The sequence below is a fragment of the Protopterus annectens genome, chromosome 5.part0, assembly GCF_019279795.1.
Source record: "Protopterus annectens isolate FY-2018-M chromosome 5.part0, PAN1.0, whole genome shotgun sequence".
Classification (NCBI taxonomy): domain Eukaryota; kingdom Metazoa; phylum Chordata; order Ceratodontiformes; family Protopteridae; genus Protopterus; species Protopterus annectens.
The window spans coordinates 1,247,970,578-1,247,988,136 of record NC_056735.1 but is presented as its reverse complement, the minus strand read 5'-3'; the positions used below and the strand labels follow the sequence as shown (position 1 = coordinate 1,247,988,136).

Below are 17,559 nucleotides of genomic sequence, written 5' to 3'. Positions count from 1 at the left end.
CACAGTCTAAAAAGAGACTCAGGGAATTCTTAGAACTTCTGCACCACAGACCCTTGGCCATCCCTCCAATCCTGGATGTTGTGTATGTTTTCCTTGAATCCAGCTCGACTCCCGACACCCTACCTCCTGCTCCCAGAAAGCCTGACAGGTACTATAGAGTCCCTGACTCACACAAATATATTTTTAAAAATCCAGCAGCTATCCCTGCAGTCATTTCTCAAGGGCCAAAAGGAATTAAAGCAACCTGTGCTAAGAATCCCACACCCTCAGACAGGGATTCCCGAGCTTTAAACAAATGTGGTAAAAAACTATACATGTCAGCTACTCTTGCTGTCAGGGCACTAAATTGTCAGTTCCATATGCTGAAATTCCAGCAACATACCCTGGAGCTCCTTGAACAAAATGTCTTCCCTTCCTGCTTGGGCATAATCTAAAGACCTGCAAGAATTAATGCATTCTGGAGACCAAGTAACTAAACACACTTTGCACTGTGGTTTTGACACCCTAGAAGCTTCTTGCTGGGCAGCAGTCACTGGCTGTGTCATTAGAAGATATGCATGGCTTAAGTAACAACCCCTTCCAGATCATGTCAAATCTAAATTGTTGGATGCCCCCTTGCACAAAGACAACTTATTTGGTGCTAAGGCAGAAAAAAGATGGATAAAAAAGCAAAATCTTTGCAAACAGTTAAGAATTTCTTACAAGTCCACCCCCCTAGGTTCAACAAGCATTGTCCCTCCAAGCACTGGGCCTTTCCTGCTCTGAGTAAACCAGCCCAGCCTAGACCCCATGGAAACAGACCATCCAGACACCAGCCCTAGGGAATGCAGAGATCTAAGCAGTCGACTACCTCTGCTTCAAAACCAGGGAGTTCTAAGCCTTCCGCTTATGGTAAGAACTCACAATGACTTGCCTCCTACCCTGTCTGCCCACCTTCACTTACCACTAGGAGGAAAACACTCCTTTCACTCAAGCACCTGGGCCACCATAACCAAGGACCAATGGGTTCTGAATATTGCGTCTTAGGGATACGAATTCTCCTTCCATACCCTTCCAACCCCAAAAGGGTTCCCAGATCTACCACTAAATCAGTGGGCAGAGGCTCAAAAGCAAATACTTTCCCTTTTCTCTATGAGAACGGTAGAACAAGTTCCTGCAGAACAGATAGGCCAAGGCTTCTACTCCAGACTTTGCTGGTGCCCAGAAAAGAGGGCACCCTGGTGCCCCATCCTCGATCAATTCTACACACCTTCCTGGTGATCCTAAAATTCAAAATGCTCACCCTTCAGCAGCTGCTACCCATGCTCTCCAAGGACGTTTGGCTAGCCACCCTAGATCTAAAAGAAGCCTACCTCCAGATTCCTATCAGGGAATAATGCAGGAAATATCTCCGCTTCAGGGTAGGATCTCAACACTTTCAGTTCTCTGAGCTTCCCTTTGGCTTATCTACTGCTCCCAGAGTTTTCACAAAATGTCTGGCTCCAGCCATTGCATTTTGCAGACAAATAAATATTCAAATGTACCCATACTTAGACGACTGCCTTATTCAGGCAGACAGCCAGGAAAAGCTGCTCAAGCACCTGGCCTTTTTAAAGACACTACTAACCTCCCTAGGATACACAACCAACAAAAAGAAATCCAAACAAGTGCCCATCCAAAGTGTAATCTTCCTGGGAGCAAGTCTGGACACAGCATCCCAGATGGCATTCCGTACACCAGAGAAACAAATTTTCCTGACCACTTGCTTCTCTCAGCTACGCCACCAGACCCCAGCTATCTGCAAGGAAGATCCTGCAAGCTCTGGGGTTCATGGCATCTTGGACACTGCACATGATGAAACTTCAATGGTGCCTAAAGATCCTTTGGTGTCAACACTCGAAATTTCAAAATACCTGGAAACTCTTCTGCCTATAATTCCTTAGCTCAGAAAGGAATTTCTTTGGTGGGCAGCAGCATGCTCCCACAGCAAGGGACTGTCCTTCTCTCCACCCCCACACTGCCCAGACCCTCACCACAGACGCATTAGAATACACTTAGGGAGCACAACTGGATGGCAGGTGCATACAGGGCTAATGGAGCCCTCAGGAAATCCCTCTGCACATCAGTCAAAAAGAGATGACGGCTGTGCAGCACACCTTGATAGCTTTCAAACCCCTTCTCTCTCTCCAGGGGTTCTTCTGATCAAAACAGACAACACCATTGTGATGTGGTACATCAACCAGCAGGGAGGGACTTGCTTCTACCTCCTATGCAGGCTGGCCATGACCCTTTGGCTCGCATCCTCTTCCATGCAGCTACACCTGTTAACACAATTCCTACCAGGCTCTCTAAACTCTGTCAGACGAATTAAGCAGAAACCTTCTGGACCCACACGAGTGGCATCTCAGCAGAAGTACCTTCACCCTAACAACTCAGAAATGGAGAACCCCAAAGGTTAAACTCCTTGCCTCCCACACCAACCATCAGCTCAGAAAATTCTGCACCAGAGAGCATCAATGCATGGCTTGGAAAGTGGATGACCTGTCTTTACCCTAGGTCACTCTATTGGTCTTTGCCTTTCCTCCCCTACCTCTCATCCCAAGGGTACTGCTCAAAATAAGAGAGTAAAAACCAAGGAACATTCTTATAGCTCCAGACTGGCCCTGACCACACTGGTACCCCTTGCTGCGCAACCTGTCTCCGCTGCCCCATGGCATCTTCCTCGGATTCCAAACCTCTTGACGCAGAGGGAAGGGGAATTCATGCATCCCAAGTTGCAGACACTCAATTTGGCAGCTTGGCTTATTCCCTAACCCCATTGCCTTTCTAAGTAAACTGGTTCTGGATGTCATCCGTGAGGCCAGACATCCTTGCACCAGAAAGTCTTATGCAAATAAATGGAAAAAGTTCTGCCCATGGATCCAGGCTAAGGGAGCCAATATGGCACATCCCTCCATCCCTCTCATCCTGGATTACTTAGCTGACCTACTACAGAGTGGTTTCTCTTTCTCCTGCATAAAAATTCATGCCTCTGGTATTTCTGGTCATTTTCCCACTGAGCAGCCCCTTTCCTTGCACCCTTTAATCAAACAGTTCTTCAGAGGGGCTAGCAACTTGAGGCCCCCCAGAAGGGCACCAACACCAGCTTGGAACCTTAACTTTGTCTTGTAAGAGCTCACCGTGGCTCCTTTCGAACGAACTTCTGCAGCGCTAAAATTTCTCTCCTGGAAAACAGCTTTCCTTCTGGCCATCACTTCAGCCAGAAGAGTCTCTGAGTTGCAAGCACTCATGGTTTTGGAACCCATCATAATCTTCCATGCAGACATGGTTTCCCTCAGAACAAACCCATCCTTTATGGCCAAGGTGATGTCCAGTGTGGCTCTTAACCAATCCATTCATCTGCCCACCTTCTTTCCTAATCCCCAGAACAAGGGGGGAAGAATTCTTCATTCTCTAGATGTTCACAGACAGCTCGGAGTCTGGATAGGACTAAATCCTTAAAGTCTGACCAATTACTAGTTGGCTTTGCCTTTTTCCCCTGTAGGAAAGCTATCTCCAAGCAAACCATTTCCAATTCCAAATGGATAGCACACTGCATCCATTTCTGCTGCAAACCGCATGGAAAGCCTCTCCACCAAAGCAGCCTCCACCTCTGTAGCTGTCCTAAGAGGAGTCCCCGCCAGGGACATTCTTGTGGCTGCCACCTGTACATCTGTTCACATTTTTACTAAGCATTACCACCTGCCTCTCCTCCAAATCCAGGGCAGAGTTTGCTTCTGCAGTCTTGCAGGGCATCCTAGCCAGCCTCTAGGTCCTTTGACTGCCTCCACCATTTTCCTCAGCTTTGGGAATCTACCTGAATGTGATGACTGTAATAGTGAAACATGAAGAACATAGTACAGTTGTGTATACTTGCCATAAATGGAGATGTTTGAGTGTATTCACTGTTGCAGTCCTGGTTTCCCACCCAACTTCTCCCTTGTGTCCTCTTTCTTTAGAGAGACGTCAGCCCTCAAGCGACAGCAACAGACGCAGAAATACTAAGCCTCTGGTATTCAGGCCGGCCGAGGGCTACCCTGGCAGGGATAACCCAAATGTGACTGCAACAGTGAATACACTCGAACATCTACGTTTATGGAAAGTGTACACAACTGTCCATTCTCCACCCTTTTGATTAAATAATTCAGCAGAGGGCCTTCCAATATCGGGCCTCCCAGAAGGTCACCCATTCCTGTTTGGGACCTGAATTATGTTTTGGAAGAAACTAACTTTAACTTTACCACCCTTCGAACCTGCTGCTTCAGCAGAACTAAGATACCTTTCCTGGAAGACTGCTTTCACCTCAGCCAGAAGGGTTTCACATCTTCAGGCACTGATGGCCATATTGAGTCCTTCATCTTCCATGCAGACAGGGTCTCTGAGGATTAATCCCTCCTTTATACCAAAGGTGGTATCTAATGTAACCTTCTTTCCTAACCCTCAAAACAAGGGGGAAAGAATTCTGCACTCACTAGACGTGCACAGACAGCTCAGACACTGTGTGGACCATACTAAATCCTTCAGGAAAACTGACTAACTCCTTGTCAGCTTTGCCCCAGGGGCAAAGGGGAAGCCCATTTCCAAACCGACCCTTTCCAAATGGATCTCGCACTGTATCCTTCTGCTGCACTTGGCATGGGAACCCCCCCACAAGTCCATTCGAACCCATTCCACTAGGGCAGCCTGCACGTCCATAGCATTCCTCAGAGAAGTTCCTACTAGGGACATCTTGGAAAATGCAGGCTGGACTACTGTCCATACCGTCACCAAGCTTTACCACCTACCTCTATTCTCCAATGCTAGGGCAGGGTTTGCCTCTGCACTTCTGCAGGACATGCTGACACATTCCTAGGTCTCTTTCTAATCCTACCACCCTTCTCCTCAGCTTTAGGAATCCTCCCACAGGTGATAACTGCAACAGCGAAACACGAAGAAAATAGTACAGTTGTGTACACTTACCATAAATGTAGATGTTTGAGTGTATTCACTGTTGCAGTCCTGGTTTCCCACCCTCCTTCCCCTTGTTTCTTCTTTCTTTAGGGAGACATAAGTTTCTAACAGTGGCTTTTAGCTACCAGGACCACTTCAACTTATTTACTTGGGCTTCTGGTTAAGACAAGAAAAACTGATGTAATGGTGTCTGCTGTCTTCCTTTATAGCACTGACGACCTGACGTCAGACAGCAAGCGACAGCAGCTGATGCAGAAAAACATTGACTCTGGCATTCGGGCCGGCCAAGGGCTACCATAGCAGGGATAACCCACAGGTGATGACTGCAATAGTGAATACACTCGAACATCTACATATGTACACAATTGTACTTTGTCAGTCTTCACTTAATCCTCGACTGTGGGTTCAGTTCCATATATCGGAACCGACTCTGCCATTATTCCAGCTCTTGCCCTCCAAAGCTCTCGAGTTAAGCTTTACGCATTATGCTCCTCACAAGATTGCCTCAGATCTCGTTTGCCACTTTCATTGTCAGACGTCTATCAAAACAGCTCTCAAGAAAGCTATTACTACTTTGTTGCAAGTGAACTTTCTCTCTTAATCACCTATTTAGTGACGTCTTTCTCCTCTTATACCCAGCTCCTCTTTTCCTGCTTTCGTTCCTTAACACGATTGGTGTTTTTTGTTTTTTTTGTTCTTACCATTGTTGGTATTCTTTCCCTTCCCATTAAGGTAATTTGTACCATCGTTGGTACCTTTCTTTCCTTCTTTACCATTGGGTAATCTTTCGTACCATCGTTGGTATGAATTTTCCTTTAAAAAAAAAAAAAAAAAAATCATCTAAACTTTTGACTAATTTCTTAATTGCCTTTCTTCCTTCCCTTGTTTGTGTGTTTTTGGAAATGGCTGAGAAAAACAAGGGAAATTCTGGCTTCAAAAGAAGTGTGTGTGTAGACCACCCAAATCCGACACACTCCTTATGTGTGTATTGTTTGCAGTTTCTTCGGAACCAACTGGGGAAAAGACTTGGCATTTGGTGCCATCGGTGCGTACCTTTGCACCAACAGCTTTGGCACTGACTACTACTACTACAATTATTTTGGAGCAGACATCTACGAAACCGAAATAATTTTTCTTTAAAGGTAGGGCTCATACCAGGTGTTCTCCCTCACTGGACCCATTCGTAGACTGACCTCCAAGCCCCTTCTTGGAGAAACCCAGATCCCAGTCGGTCTCTTCGGTCTGTTCCACCAAGAGCCTCCTGGAATCAGATATTTTGAGACTGGTGGATCAGCTCTTGGTGGCAAGGGGATTGTCCAGTTCTGCAGATGTCCTTCAAGAATGCAACTGCAGTCCTTACATATGGGTTATCCTGCCTCAGGCAGCCCTCGGTCGACCGGATTCCAAAGTCTGGGTCCGACGTCGGCTGATGTCGCCTCCTCCCCGACATCAGAGCGGCTGGGGTATAAAAGTATCAGCCGACGCCATCTTCCTCAGTCTTTCTTGCCACGCGGTGCCCGAAGCAGAAGCAGTTCGCAAGTGCCGGTCGGTCAGCTCCTGTGTTTTTCGTATCCGAAGTCATCAAAAAAGCTAAGTACCCCGTTGGGGATCTTTTTCTTGCCTCAGCCGATGTCAGAAAAAACTGAAAAAGTTAACTGTTTGTCTTGTGGTAAACAAATACCTCATAAGGATTTCCATTCTTACTGCCTCCCCTGCCTTGGCCCAGACCACGACGTCTCGGCCTGTGCCGCCTGTGCTTGCTTCAATAAGCGCACACTCAGGCGCCGGGCAGAGTTTGCTGAAGACTTTTTTGGCGACAAATTCTCCTATACCATGCCGTCGGAACAACCGACACCTCATATTTCCAAAAAACGGAAGGACCGGGACCGACATCCTCGGCCTGCGACTTCCACCGACTCCACGCCAAAAATTACCGCGAGTGCATCGGTCTCTTCTGAGGCGGTTGTTCCACCGCTCCGGACCGACGACACCGCTCTACCGATTACTCCGGCCCTGGAGCCGGTGCCGGTGGTTGATTTTCCTCCTGATTCTGAAGCCCAAGATTTACCGGAGACCATACCAGTGGACAAGGTTACTCCAGCACGTGGGGCAGCTAGGCCCCCTATGTCTGTCTGTCAAGGCCTACACACGTGCTAAGGCTGCTAGCCAGGCTAAGTCTCACCCTCCTAAAGCTCTGCCTCAGCCCACTACTGATAGACAAATCATGTCTTTAGCTGCAGATTTAATTTCCTTAATCAGAGGCTCCCAGGCCCATCCTGAAAGAGGATCTCAGCCACCTTCTGACAAAAGGCCCAGGGTTGAGCATACTGACACCCTTTCTTCAGATGAAGCCTCTGGTGACTCTGATCACTCAGATATCCAGGAAGAGTCCTTCCAGGCCTACGAGGATTCTGATGTGGAGGATTCTATCCCCTCTGCCTCCCCTCCTGAGGATATTTCTTTTGGGGAAGTTCTTCACTCCATGAGGGAGCACTTTCAGTGGCAAGGCCAGGAATACTCTAGACTCCAGGAAACAGCTTCGTACCTTCCTTAAGCTACCACAACACAGGCCTTTAGCTATCCCTCCAGTGCTTGATGTTCTGGATGATGTGTACTCAGATTCGAGTGCTTCTCTTGATTCTCTCCCTCCTGCTCCTGTCAAGCCGGACAGATACTACAGGGTTCCCGAAACTCATAAACATTTCTTTAAGCCCCATGCTGTTGATCTGGAAACCATTTCCCAGGGGCCCAAAGGGGTGACTGCATCCACGGCCAAGAATCCCTTGCCCTCAGACAGGGAAGCTAGGTCCCTGGAGAGGTGGGGCAAAAAGGTTTATACCTCAACCACACTGGCTATGAGAGCCCTCAATTGCCTTTTTCATATGTTTCAGTATCAGGATTTCTTGATGGATGATTTGCAGAAAAAGTTAGCCTCTCCTGAGCCTTTAGATAGGAAGGCCTTGCAGGATGTGGTTCACAACACACAGCAGGTTAGCAACCATTTTCTTCAGTGTGGATATGATGCATTGGAAGCTTCATGTTAGGGCAGCTATGACAGGGGCCATCATACGTAGACATGCATGGTTAAAAGAACAGCCATTACCAGATCATGTTAAAGCAAAGCTTCTAGATGCACCTCTGGAAAAACACAAGCTATTTGGTACTAATGCTCAGGATGTGTTGAAATCAATTGAGGAAAAGGCTAAATCAGTGCAAACAGTCAAGAATTTCCTCCAGGTTCAGCCTCCTAGGTTCAGCAGGAATTGGCCTTCTAAGAATTGGTCCTTTCCGGACACTGACAAATTTCAAAGGGGAAAAAGCAGACGTGCCCGAGGAAGAGGGCAATACAGAGGCTCCTACAGGGGACACCAATGGCAACCGACTAATCAGAGAGGTGGCGCAGGGACTTCCCCTGCCCCACAGGGACAATCACAATGACTTGCCTTTGACACCGCCGACCAAGGCTCAAAGAGAAGCACCTTTAGGCGGAAAATTATCCTTATTTTCAAAAAACTGGCACATTTTAACAAAGGACAAGTGGATTCTGGACATAATAGACCAAGGCTACAGGTTCCACTTTCATACGTTACCAACAAGACAAGGCATGCCAAACCTGCCACAAAATCAAAGGGCAGAGGCATCCGAACAAATTTCAAAGCTGAAACAAATCAAAGCAATAGAAAAGGTTCCTCCTCAGGAACAAGGCCAGGGATTTTACTCAAGACTGTTCCTTGTTCCAAGAAAAGAAAAGCAATGGAGACCTATACTGGACTTGTCCGCTCTAAACACTTTTCTCATTGTACCAAAATTCAAAATGCTGACGCTACAGCAACTCCTTCCCATGCTGGGCAAGGGGTCTTGGCTGGTTACTCTGGACCTCAAGGAGGCATACCTGCATGTCCCAATCAGACACAGTTGCAGAAGATACCTCAGATTTCTTGCAGGGTCAGAGCATTATCAATTCTCAGCATTGCCCTTTGGCTTATCTACTGCGCCCAGAGTATTCACGAAATGCCTGGCATCAGTAATTGTACATTGCAGACTCCTGGGGATACAAATATACCCTTACCTGGACGACTGCCTTATACAAGCGGACAGCAAGCAAGCCTTGACAGAAAACTTGAATTATGTCATTCACTTACTACAGTCCTTGGGATACACAGTCAACTTAAAAAATCAAGACTACTGCCATCCCAACAAATAACTTTTCTGGGCGCCAAACTAGACACAGAATCTCAAATGGCTTACCTCAGAGAAGAGAAGCAAGAACTACCACCACATTACTTCAAAAGCCTAGCAAAGCTCACCCAGATGACTGCAAGGAAAATCCTGCAGGCCCTGGGTTTCATGGCATCTTGCATTCTACTGATTCCACTGGCAAGACTACACATGAGAAAACTACAATGGTACCTAAAAAGTTTATGGTCTCAACACAGCCACAACTTAGAAGCAGTTATCCCACTCATCCCATGTCTACAAAGGGAATTTTTGTGGTGGGCCCAAGCAAGCCAGTTAAACAAAGGTATGCCTTTCAACAAGCCTCAAACAAGCCAAACCGTTACAACAGACGCCTCAGACCATGGATGGGGGGGCGCACATGGAGGGCAGATGTATTCAAGGGTAATGGACTCCCCAGGAAGTACATCTGCACATCAATCAAAAAGAGATGTTAGCAGTAATGCATGCAATCGAGGCCTTCGGAAAATATCTTCAGCAAGGTCATCTACCAATAAAGACAGGCAACACCACTGTTATGTGGTACATAAACAAGCAGGGAGGTACTCATTCTTACCCCCTTTGCAGACTAACAATGACTCTTTGGGAAAAATCCCTGAAACTGAACATACAGCTACAATCCCAGTTTGTTCCGGGCAGGGACAATATTCTAGCAGACAGTCTAAGCAGAAACATCCTGGATCCACACGAATGGATGTTGCATCCAGACATTTTTGCACAAATAACTTCTGCATGGGGGAGGCCGGACGTAAACCTCTTTGCCTCCCACCTCAATCATCATCTGAAAAAGTTCTGCACGAGGTCACATCATCCACAAGCCTGGAAAATAGATGCTCTCTCATTCAGCTGGACCTCTCTAACAATCTATGCATTCCCACCTCTACCATTGATGACCAAGGTGTTACTGAAGATCAAAGCAGAGCAACCGAAAGGCATCTTAATAGCTCCAGACTGGCCAAGACAGCACTGGTACCCACTACTAAGGAGCATAACTTGCACCAAACCGTGGACCCTGCCTCTATGGTCTCCACTCTTGACTCAGCACAATTACCGGACGGTTCATCCAAACCTGCAAACTCTGCGGCTGACAGCTTGGAGGGTTCCATGATTTCTCCACATATCTCTTTCTCCAAGGAAGTTCAACAGATATTATTAGAAGCACGCAGACCTTCCACCAGAAAAGCTTATATTATTAGAAGCACGCAGACCTTCCACCAGAAAAGCTTATTCAGCCAAATGGAAGAGATTCAGCATCTGGAATACCAACAAGGGACAGGATGCATCAGTAATGAACATTCCACAGATATTGGAATACTTGGCAGACATGCTGCATAATGGACTTTCCTATTCCTCCATAAAAATACATGCTTCAGCAATTTCAGCAAGATACAACACCGATCCTCCTGTGTTCTCACATCCTTTGCTTAGACAATTTCTAAGAGGGGTAAAGAATATCAAACCTCCCAGAAAACCACCAGTGCCTGCATGGGACCTCAATTTCGTGTTGGAAAAATTAACTCTTCCTCCCTTTGAGCCAGCAGCATCTGCAGAATTGCAATTTCTTTCCTGGAAAACAGTTTTCCTGTTGGCAATAACCTCAGCAAGGAGAGTTTCGGAGATTCAGGCCCTCATGGCAGTACCTCCATTCCTCATTTTTTCATCAGGACAGGGTTTCTTTAAGAACCAATCCTTCTTTTATGCCAAAAGTGATATCCAGGGTGTCTTTAAATCAAGCAATTCACCTGCCTACTTTCTTCCCCAATCCTCAAAATAAAGGGGAAAAACTGCTGCACACTTTGGACATTCACAGGCAACTGCACTACTACTTGGACAGAACAAAGGCCAACAGAAAGTCTGACCAATTATTTTTAGCTTACGCTCCTGGAGTACAAGGAAAAGCAATTTCCAAACAAACAATTTCAAAATGGATTGGACATTGCATCAGATTTTGTTATTCCTACCATGGGAAGGGTGTGCCAGCCAATGTCAGACCACACACCACCAGAGCTACAGCCACCTCCACAGCCTTCCTAAGAGGGGTGGCTACAAAGGACATTCTAGAAGCTGCTACATGGAGCTCCGTGCATACATTTTCTAAGCACTACAACCTCCCCTTATATTCCAGGTACCGAGCAGGCTTTGCTTCGGCAGTCCTGCAGGGCATTTTAGCTACACCATCATTTTCTTAGAGCCTACCACCCCCAGCTTGGCTATGGTATTCAACCCATATGTAAGGACTGCAGTTGCGTTCTTGAAGGACATAGTACAGTTTTGTACCTACCATAAATGTAGATGTCCGATAGATATGCAACTGCAATCAGGTTTTCCCTCCCTCCTTCCCCTCTGTGCATTGGGTCCACTTTCCTCCTTTTATACTTAGCTGGGGATATCTGTTATGGTGCATCTGTTTATTGCTATTGTGCATGTCTGGAATTTTTTATCCAGTTCTATTTTTAGCCTTCCTTGGAGGGCACCTGGCATCTGGGGCAAGAAACACTGAGGAAGATGGCGTCGGCTGATACTTTTATACCCCAGCCGCTCTGACGTCGGGGAGGAGTCGACATCAGCCGACGTCGGACCCAGACTTTGGAATCCGGCCGACCGAGGGCTGCCTGAGGCAGGACAACCCATATGTAAGGACTGCAGTTGCATATCTATCGGACATCTACGTTTATGGTAGGTACAAAACTGTACTTTCCTAGCCCTTCTAGCTCTGGAACCTTGCCTGTCTCGACTTCAGTGATTGTTCCTTTTCTGACTCTTCAGAGTTCCCAGTGCCAACAGTCCCTGTTTCGACTGTCTTTATGCCGGTCAGAGTTCCTTCTCAGTGCCAAAAACAGCGTTGAACTCTTTGACTCTGTCGAAACTGAAGATCTCCTGCTTTCACAGCTTTGTTGCTGGCTCCTGGGAGCATGGTTACATTCTGGTGTTGTCAAAGCCACCCATGCTGTCGGAGCATTGGCACAAGTTAGCTCGACACCGGTTTTGGCTTCTGAGGTGGCCTTCTCTGTGCAGGATGGGACCATGACTCCGAAGGAGTCTATTTCGGTTCCAGGCTCCCATTCCTCTTCGGGGGGGGGGGGGGGTGGCCTGCCTTACAAGACATGGCGAGGTTATTGTCCACTGTGGGCATTCATTCAACATCACTTTCGTCAGACCAACAGCCCTGCCCTTCTCGCTTAGAACTTCCTCCTGCCTCTACCCTGGGACAGCAAGCACTGAAGCCTCAGATGCCTCTCCGGCCCATACCACCAAAGAGGTACCACTGAAGAGGAAATGCAAGAGGAAGCACTTGGACTCCCATGAAAAGTCTTTCACTGAAGATACCGATTTCGATGAAGGGGAAGATTCCCCAAGGTCGTCCCTGGAAGATGTCTCCTTTGAAGACATTTTAGAGATCCTGAAACAGAGGGGTGCTGGTCTTCCCTTCAACCTTCCTCAGAGGAATCTGTATACCTAGGGGCTTTCTGTGACCGACTCTCTACTTTCTGGATCTCTCCGCCCACTGACAATCTGATTAAATTGATTGAACAGCAGGCTTAGAAGATACCTGATTCTTTTGAGCCAGTCTCGGAGACTAGACCATATTTTGTCAGCTCCTCAGGATCAGCAGCACTGGGCGAAGGGAATACCAGTAGATGTCATGGTGGTAGTGGCAGCCACCAAAAAGGAACTTCCTGATTGAAGTCCTACTGTCCATCCTCCTAATAGAGTCTAGTATGTTGGATAGATTCGGGAAGGGTGTGTATGCTTCGATTTTCATACTAAGGTCCTTGAATTACATGGCACATTTCATGAGACTTCAAAGAGATCTGATAAAAGATACTTTGACAGGAGCAGGAGCTGTAGGGGTTTAAGAAAAAGTAACTTCTCAGCAGACGATCCTAGAATCTGTTTACAACTCATCCATGAGGTTGATTGCACATGCAGACGAATGGATGATGAGAGCAGCAGGTTCAGGCCTAGGTATCAGGAGATATGCCTGGATGTGCTTATGTGAATTCGTGGAGCCATTTAAGTCTTCTTTCGTCAATGCTCCATTTGACGGAACACCCCTTTTTGGTCCCAGACTTAGACACCCTGGCTAGATATGAGAAGGGTGGAAAGGCCCTTTCTGCCATGGGCATATGCTTTTCCACTCCTCGGCAGTCTTACTCCGGGTACCAGAGAAGTGGGAAGCTACGTTTCAAAAAGTCCCAATGGCCTTTCCAAGACTCGCATGATAATGACTTCCCTCTGAACAGAGGGGGAGTAACAATGGAAGACACCATGCACTAGGCAGAGGTGGCCTGGAAAATCAGGGCTCCAGGGATTCTTTCCCTGGTAACTTTTATCAGTGCTCCTAAAAGGAGAACAGATTGCCGTCCTCTAGAGGCAGTCTGGGGACTATTGTTCCTGCACCTACCTACCTGGCTCAAGATGATAAGACAGTTGGGTGCAGAGGATCATAACCAGAGTTTACAGTATCCCTTTCTTGGACAAACCCAGAAAAATGAGGAAAAATCCCAGATATTCCACCCTGTCACAAGGATGCAGCAGTCTTAGAAGTTCAAAAACCGCTTGACAAAAGTCATCCAAACAGTCCCAGCAGACCAGATAGGACCTAGAATTTACTCATGATTCTTTAGTGCCAAAGAAAACAGGGGACTGGAGACTGATTTTGGAGCTCGTCATTTGAGCAAATCGGTTCAGCAAACCAAATTCCAGAGGGTCACAGTTTAGTCTATACTTCCTTTCTTGGAAAAAGATGATTGGATGTGCTCAGTAGATCTTCAGGATGCGTATTGCCATATAAAAGTGGACAGAAGATTCTTGAGCTGCTGGCTGGGAGCCAGTCATCATCAGTTCAGAGCCTTACCTTTTGGTCTCACCACAGCCCTCAGGGTGTTCACCAAATGCATGGCAGTGGTAGTAGCTCACTTCACATTGCAAGGATTCCGTGCATCTCCGTACCTAGATGACTGACTCTTGTCCGCTTCCACCAGGCATCTACTTTGAGGCAAGAGACTACATACTTCAAACTTGTTTCTCATTGGGAATCACTATAAACTATGCAAAATCCCATCTAGAGCTAACATAACAATTGGAATTCATAGGAGCGATGCTAAACACAAACACAGGCATCACATCTCTTCCCCTTCAAAGAGTAAGATTGCGAGTCGGTCATATTATTCGCAGCAAAAAGGTGACTGCAAAGCTGTTGCTACAAACTCTAGGATCAATGTTAGCCTCCATCACTCTAGTTCCCTTTGCGAGACATCACATGTGGATTCTTCAGTGGCTCTTGGTGTTCCACTTGTTACTGAATCAGCCAGTGTCCCATCTAGTATTAATCACCAACTTATACAAGAGAGACCTGAGTTGGTGGCTTCACTCCAACGAAATTTTGTCAGGTAGACCCTATGTCCCCTCTTCAACCCCAAGCCATGGTGACCATAGAAGCATCCCAGATAGGGTGGGGGGCATTATCTGGGAAAGATGGTCCAAGGCACTTGGTCCCAGCTAGAGGCCAATTTGCACATCAGTGTTCTAGAGATGAGGGCAGTGCTCTTAGCATTGCAGGCATTCCAAGAAACCCTCCCCTTGGGAACAGTTACTATTCTAACAGACATGTTAGTAGTCTGGCACATCAACAAGCAAGAGGGAACCAGATCTTACCCTCTTTGTTAAGAAGAGCTCAGAGTATGGCAGTGGGCAATTTCATCAGACAGCTTTCTAATTGCATCACATATTCCGGGGAGCTTCAATGTGATTGTGGACAAATTCAGCAGGACCATCCTAATGCCTCATGAGTGGTTTCTGTCCGTTGGTGGCAGAAAAGATATTCCGCCACTGGGGCCAGCCCTGCTGCATTCTCTTTGCATCCCTGCTGAACAAGTGAAACAGCTACTTTGTCCTAATTACCCCTCCAGGGGAGTCACCGAGAGACACTGTCCTTCACGATTGGCCCCCATTCTATTGTATGTATTTCCCCCGATTCCTCTCATATCCCAGTTTCTAAAGAAAACTAACAGGTCGAAGAACAAAATTCTTATTGCCCCTTTCTCACCTCATGTGTGGTTTCCTGTTTTTTGGCCTCATCGAATTTGGAAACCCTGGACACTGGACCCAGATCCAGACCTTTCTGTCCCATCCAGATGAACGAATTCATCCGAATCTTCAAAATCTCAATCTCACTGCATGGCTTCTCCAGTTCCAGTGATTGTCAGGCATTCTACTCTCATTTCTCCAATTCAAAGAATTGTTCTAGCCTTCCACAAACCTTCGACTAGAAGGTTGTACTTCAGCAAGTGGCAAAAATTTTCAAAATGGGCATCGGAGACTAATCTCAATCCTTTTTCAGCACCAGTTGATAGGGTCCTGAAATTTTTAACATTAGTTTTTGAAGCAGAAGCATCTGCCTTGACCGTACGAGTACATTTAGCTGCATTCTCAAATTTTCATAATGGTTTGAATGACACCGTTAATGCCCCACAAACTTTGCAAAGCCTTTCTAAAAGGAACTTTGATGCTCAGTTCCCCTTTTGAACCTTCTGCAACTGGCAATCTGAAGTTTTTATCCTGGAAAACATTATTGCTGATAACTATTACTTATGCAAGGAGGCTTTCTGAACTACAGGGCTTATCTTGCAAACCTCCATATCTTAGTTTCCTTAAAGACAGGGTTTTCTTGTAAGCAAATCCTTCTTTTCTACCAAAGACGGTGTCTGAAACCAATATCAACCAGACTATTCAACTTCCAGTTTAACCCAACTTCTCAAACAAGGGTGAATATTGTCTACATTTACTAGATGTGCATAGTCAATTGCGTTTTTGCCTTCACAGAACAAAGGAAATCAGAAAACCGGGTGAGTAGTTTCCTTTTCTTCCACTACTATGGGAAAACCTGTTTCTAAAGTTACTCTGTCTAAATGGCTTAGACTGTAACGTTCATTTATAACAAAAAAGAAGGTGCAACTACCATGACCTGTTAAAGCACATTCAACAAGGGCAGTAGCCGCTTTTGCATTCTTTCATTCCAGAGCTTCTGTTGACATTTGTGCAGTGGCTATCTGGGTATCCCCTCATACCTTTGTTAATCATTACAAGCTGGATCTGGTCTCTAGGGGACAAGCGTCATTTGGCTTGATGGTACTCAGGAATATTCTTCGTGAGACCTCCGAGGATTTAGGTAGCTGGGGACTTTGTCTTACAGTCAAGGATTAAGTGAAGATTGATGACATCAAATAAAGAAGTTATGTCTTACCATAATGTTCCATCTGTGTTGTCGATCTTCACTTATCCTTGACATTCCCACCCTCCTTCCCCCTGCCGTTTGGTTTTTGGGTGGAGCGGATCTTTCCCCAAAAATTGTTTTTTCCTTTTAAGAATACAGATGTGGTCTTTGGTCTGCTACTTCGTGTCACTATTTTATGCAAACTTGATCTGAGGCAGTCCTGTGAGGAGCCACATGGGTAAAGCTTAGCTCGAGAGTTTGAGGGTGCGAGCTGGAGTAACGGTCTGTTCGCTATATGGAACCGAACCCACAGTCAAGGATAAGTGAAGATCGACAACACATTTGGAACGTTACAGTAAGAGACAACTTTTTTTTTTTTTTTTTGATTCTCAAAAGTAGTAGCAAGAGGATTTGTTTTGCTTCAGTTTCTGAAGAGGAGGTTCTTTTACTGTCATTAATTTAGTAACTGCAGCTATTCCTGTGGCATAACAGGATGGAGGAAATCAGCCACATTACAGAATGTGCAAAGTAAGGGCCAGTCTTTAATCGTAATATACTAACAGCTTCACTGATGTTTGCTGAATTCTTGCTTCATACCCTAGCTAGAAGGCTGCAAACATGAAAAGTATCCCTAAGAATATAATATATAGTAGTTCTGGTGCTGGTATGAACTTCTCTATTGAAATTAAACACTCTTCCTAGCGAAAAAACAGATGTGGTCAGACTGAAAACTAGTATAAGACAATTTAAAACAACCATGAACATTTGACAGAAACTTGGAATAAGTAATAGCTTTCTTGTGGGAAGCTTACAGCAAAAAACCTTATCTGTGCTTGTACATATTAACTAGAGGCTGTACCAAAGTTCAGAATTCATTTGTGATAGATGCATTTAGGCTTTGTAATATAATAGACAATGATGAATACTTAAAAAGTGAAATCTTGCCCAGTTAAGCTGGACAAGAAAAGGAGAAAGATGCAGAGTAGCAGGAATGGAAGATGGGCAAGAGTCTGAAAAAGAACACTGGACACAGCAACTGTGAACTCCGAACTCTCAGGCTGTGAGCAGCTGTTGAATGGTCCCCCTCCATACCAGTTAATATCTGTTTTCACCCACATTCAGCGTTATTAGAAAGCTGT

At 46.0% G+C, this 17,559-nt stretch overlaps 1 protein-coding gene across 4 annotated transcripts in view; it reads left to right on the top strand.

Annotated features, from left to right (window-relative positions):
• BBX (BBX high mobility group box domain containing) overlaps positions 1–17,559 on the top strand; it is a 2,705,004-nt gene that overhangs the window by 335,497 nt on the left and 2,351,948 nt on the right. The gene's annotated exons all lie outside the window — the stretch shown is intronic.